The sequence below is a fragment of the Meles meles genome, chromosome 3, assembly GCF_922984935.1.
Source record: "Meles meles chromosome 3, mMelMel3.1 paternal haplotype, whole genome shotgun sequence".
Classification (NCBI taxonomy): domain Eukaryota; kingdom Metazoa; phylum Chordata; class Mammalia; order Carnivora; family Mustelidae; genus Meles; species Meles meles.
Window position 1 is genome coordinate 42775348 of NC_060068.1, and position 5636 is coordinate 42780983.

Here is a 5636-nt window from a genome sequence, read left to right on the forward strand (position 1 = left end):
GGAGCGCTTGATTCCAGGGCCCTGGGATCATGACCTGAGCCGAAGGCGGAGGCTTAACCCACTGAGCCACCCAGGTGCCCCGATAAAATATTTTTTAAAACTCCTAATATTTAATATTAGTTACTTTGATCAATTCTATTCAAACCCCCACTTGGATACTTTTGAGAACCATGATAAATTTACTCTAAAATAAAATGGAAGAATAAAGGTTAACAAGTAGTTAAATATAGTCTTAACCCTTGCCACTTAACATTTGATTCTTGGACAGACATCATCATTGTCATCATATTGTGGGATCTGGTAATTTATGCAAGACTCTTGGGACTCACCCCAGACCTTGTGGGTCAGAATATGTATTTTATCAAGATCCCCAAGTGATCTCTATGCAGGTGTTTGTGTGTGTGTGTGTGTGTGTGTGTATGGTTTTATGTAGGTTTTACTAGAGAAGAGATTACTATAAATCAATAAGAGAAAGATAACATTTTGACCTAAGAACTACAGAAGACTAAAAAATCAGTAATCTTATAGGGAGAGGTTCATGTTCTTTGGTAAATAGAAAAAACATTTTTTTCCCCCACACATCTGCCTTCATTGCAAATAGCAGCTGGGACACTTCCAGCAATAGTAAATTAACTTACAAAAGTAGGGGTTCAATGAAGCCACCTGGTTTGAGCCTTTGGAAGGTCATATGTAGATGCTGACCCACAGCAGCAAGAAGAGGACTACAGAACCATGAAGAGCGAGGCCACCAAGGAGTTGAGGAGCTCTTTGTAGAAATCCTAAGTGTTCTTGGTGGCAATAAGCTCTTAACAGAAGAACCAGGCGGTGAAGAACATGCCAGTGGCCAATAGCACCATGGTCAGATGGGGGAAGGCAACCAGGTTCACTGGACTGGTTTATCTGCTCATGGCCTTTTGCTCCATTTTGCCAGGAGCAAGATCATCCATTGTTCCACCACTGGAATGGAAAAATAAAAATTATATAAAGAGGCACCATTTTGGATATATTATGGTCCTGGATAATGCCACATGTTTGGCGGAATGTGAACTCCAGGAATCCTGACATTCTGTTGGGAGCTGTCGATTACTGCAGGACTCCTGGAAAGCACTGAAACAGTTCTCATTAAAATTAAATACTCACATGTTCGATGGGCCAGCAATCCCAGTCCTGGACATAGACCCCAAAGTCTATGAAGGAACACGCACAGGTTAATTGGTGCAGTGTTGCTTGTGGTATCAGCAAACTGCAGACTCTCCAGGCATTCATAGCTTCAGGATGGACAGGCGTGTGTGGTGGGTGTACCCTGTGGAATACTATGCAGTTATATTAGATAGTGGGCAAAATAAACACACATGCTGAAAACAGCGTGCCTTGGGGCATCTGGTGCCTCTGTCGGTTGGGTATCTGCCTTTAGCTCAGGTCATGATCCCAGGGTCCTGGGATGGAGCCCCACATTGAGCTCCCTGCTCAGTGGGCAGTCTGCTTCCCCACTGCTCATGCACACTCTCTCTCTGGTTCGCCCTATCTCAAATAAATAAAATCTTAAAAAAAAAAGAAAATATCAGACCTTATAGGAAAGTAAAAATAACTAGCTCATAAGCATCGTTTTCATAAGTTAAAATGATAAGAATGAAAACTGTTCACTCTATGAGACCACATAGAAAAGAACCATACTCATCAAACACATTGGAATAGTTTACTGTTTTAGGGAGGTATGGAATGGGAATGGAGAATAGGTAAAATATGCCAAATAATTGAATTTGAAAAGGGACTAATGGTAATGATTTGCTATGAATTAAGGTGTATAATTAACTTTTTCAAAGAGAAAGAGTGAGGCAGAGATAGAATGTAAATTAGGAGAACTTTAAATTATAAAAATATTATATAAATTATAATGCAATTATGTAGAATGTAAAAGTCAGTAGGCCCTACATTCAAGAGTTTTGAGATCTACCGTCATCCAGTACAATAATATAATGCTTAGAAGTGGTCCTTCACCTGAGTGTGTTAATACTTTGCACTGTAATCCCATGAAAACTTTTTAGAGCCGTGATGGTGTAAACATAATCTCTATAAAGAGTTGAATTTTGTTGAGATGCAAATTTTTTTTAAGGATTTTATTTATTTGAGGGAGAAAGTGAATGAGAGAGAACGAGAGCAAACATGAGCAGACAGAGAGGGACAAGCAGACTCGCCGTTGAGCAGGGAGCCTGACACTGGTCTCCATCCCAAGGACCCTGGGATCATGATCCAAGCCCAAGGCAGATGCTTAACCCGACTGAGCCACCCAGGCGCCCCTGTTGAGATGCAGTTAAACTACGATTTACAAACTGGAGGATAAAGGGTCAGATTGGAATAGCAGATGTGTCTTGTCTGGCCTCCTAAATGTGTCTTGTCTGGGCTCCTAAATATTATAGGTAATCACTAAGACTGAATGATCATTAAATTTCACATAAAAGTCTTAGCAGATGGCAAGTTCTGGCCACATGGGTCCTCTAGTTTTACGTGGCAGTGCTTTGGTAGTTGCTGGGGAGCACCTGCTGTCTGAATGAGGACCATGCATTCTCCAGGTCAACACATCCTTGCCTGATGGCACTGGCCTTGAGATCAGCCGTCCAGCTCCTGCTGACAGTGGATCTGGTGAGGCCTTAAGGAGAGCTTGTGGTGGAAGATGCCCGAGGCTCAGCAAAGAGGCTTCTCTTTCAACGTGTCAGGGCTGTGTCAGACTTAACTGCCACATCTCTCCCTTGTATCCTTCCATTGACCTTTGGGTTGATTACATGGGGGTTCTTCTTGCCTGCTTCTGCATATACTCTGACAGGTTTTAAATCCTGCTGCCCGCAAGTGAACTTCTATCCTGTTGAACTTAATCTCACCCTTGCCCTTCTCACACTGTCTTTAGAAACTTTGGCTTTAGATACTTTGAAATCTCTTCCTCCGCCTTTTCTAATCTCATATAAATACAAACAATAATATCTGTCTGACTGATGGATAGAAAACACAAAAACCATATTATTATAGTGTTGAGTATGGCAACACTCGTCTCATTGAAATATAGGCCAAGGAGTTATCTCACATAAGTTAACAGAAATATTTTCAGTTTTTCTCTTAAATCTGTATTTAGTCATTTCTTATCATGGGTGCTCTAATTTTAGGAATGCTGTCGATTTTATTAAGTATTACTAATGATGAGTATTAAAATGATTTATTTTTAGGTGTCTTTTTTGGTTGTTGTTGTTGTTTTTAAAGATTTTATTTATTTATTTGACAGACAGAGGTCACAAGTAGGCAGAGAGGCAGACAGAGAGAGAGAGAGAGGAGGAAGCAGGCTCCCCGTGGAGCAGAGAGCCCCATGCGGGGCTCGATTCCAGGACCCTGGGATCATGACCTGAGCTGAAGGCAGAGGCTTTAACCCACTGAGCCGCCCAGGCGCCCCAGGTGTCTGTTTTTATATATACTTTTTGGTAACTTATTCAACAACATGAAACACCTCCCATGTATTCGGTATGATACCAGGGGCCAGGGGTGTCTGTGGAATTAAGGCTTCTTCTGTGCTCCCAGGAGCTTGTGGAATGTAGATAAGATGGGAGGAAACAACAAATAAAAGCCTATGTAAAAACCATAAGAGACTCTTAATCTCAGGAAACAAACTAAGGGTTGCTGAGGGCAGAGGGGGATAGGGTGTCTGGGTGATGGACATCAGGGAGGTTATGTGCTATGGTGAGTGCTGTGAATTGTGTAAGACTGATGAATCACAGACCTGTACCCCTGAAACAAATAATACATTATATGTTAATTTTTTAAAAATCCTGTGAAGAGAAGATAGTAGGTGAATTATAGAGCAGTTATTTCTATCTGTAGAGATGAAGGATATGAGAGGAAAAATTTTCATAGCTTTATGGAGGAAGTGAACAGACAAGATATGTTTTCTGCCCCTCATTAACCCTGGGCCTGGTTCCCTTACTGGTTTTCTTTATTATTTAATCCCCCCCCCCTTTTTTTCCCCACTTAATAAAAATGACTCCTGAGCACACAAGACATTGCTATAATCTAATGAACAGCATTATTTTTGTGGGGAAAAAAAAAAAACACAAACACACTTGTAGAGGAAAAAAAACCCCCAAATATCTGTGAGCATAGCTCTTTTCACCACTTCAGTTTAATAAAAAGGATAATTACTTTGGCTTTGGAAAATAACAAGATTTCCACATAGTTTCCATCACTTAAGGGATGTTTTATTCCTGAGTCATTAACTCCCCCAATAGGAGTCTTCTCCAGTCCCTGTGAATTCTTTTGTTTCAGCATCTGCTGGGGTGCACAGGGCATGATGCAGATTTAGCACGACCCAGACAGACTCTTTTTTTCCCTCTTCTTTACTGAGCTATAAATGTATTTTAACATCCATTGGGGGGAAAAATATGTTGCCATTCAAACACACAATTTTATGGGAAGAATTATGTCAGGTCAGACTGAAGTGTGTAACTAGTAAAAAATTGGAAAGTAAATGGTAAGTGAATAGTAACAGAAGTGGTATAGAAATGGAAAAGCCGAGAGTAGATCTTAGATGGCTGAAGTTTAAACATTTCCGGACTAGGTGCTTTTTTGATCACTTTAAACTTCACCATTCAGTGGTTTTATGAAATCTCTTTCCTCTTGGGAGACCCTAAGACTTCTCAGAGACTGAAGTGTCCACTGAGGTATGGCAAGGAAGCCCGCATGAAGATGTACCAGGGATGCTCAGAATTTTGTCTGAGATACAGATTAAGTCCCTTGGGATAATGAACATGGCCTTTGGGATGTGCATTTACTCCTGCCCGACAGGAAGTTCAGCTGATGATGAGCAAAAGGAAACTACAGTGACTAGAGGATAAGAAAGATTCCCACAAGTGACATCGAGGCTTCTGCAAATGAAATCTCTCACCACACAGCTGACTTTCCAATACAGGTCATGCTAGAAAAAATCCTAAGTCATCTTTTTCTTCCTTCACTAGGCAGTGGTTTGCAAATCATTGTGAGAAGAGATTTTCAAAGAATAAAGAACAAAAAGATATAGGAAAAGCATCGAAGTGTATTAAGCAGTCCATTAGTATACATTTTTTGTGGGTGGATTTGTGTGATATTTGTCAGCTTTCGAAGTTGTAGTTTTTTTTATTTATTCTAAATAAATGTTTACTCTTGTGCTTAGCTCCTTGAGGGATTTTCTAAAGATTATATATGGTTCAAACTGTAAGCACATCTGTGAGATACAATTCAATAATTTCCCTAGAAGGAAGAGCAAAGGATGGGCCTTCCTCCCTCTTCATTTTCAAAAAAAAATTTTTTTATTTTGTTTTATTTTTTTATATTTAAAATTATATATTTATTTAATTTCTGAAAATATATTACACAAAATGGAAAAATTCTTGAAGGACAACTATGTAATTTGGCTAGAAAATTCAGATCTTTGTTAATTATATTTAGTTTTAAAATGTTGTTAAAATATAACATTGGCCATTTTACCTAGTTTTTAGTGTACAAATCGAAGGCGTGCATTATATTCAGTGTTGTACAGTCATTATCACTATCGATTCCCAGAAGTTTTTCGTCACCCAATCAGAAATTCTGTAGCCTTTCAGGATATTTGTTGGGAGTAATGA

At 39.6% G+C, this 5636-nt stretch overlaps 1 pseudogene; it reads right to left on the bottom strand.

Moving 5' to 3' along the window:
* Positions 1–684: 684 nt before the first annotated feature.
* Positions 685–923, bottom strand: LOC123938037 (annotated as a pseudogene).
* Positions 924–5636: the final 4713 nt, after the last annotated feature.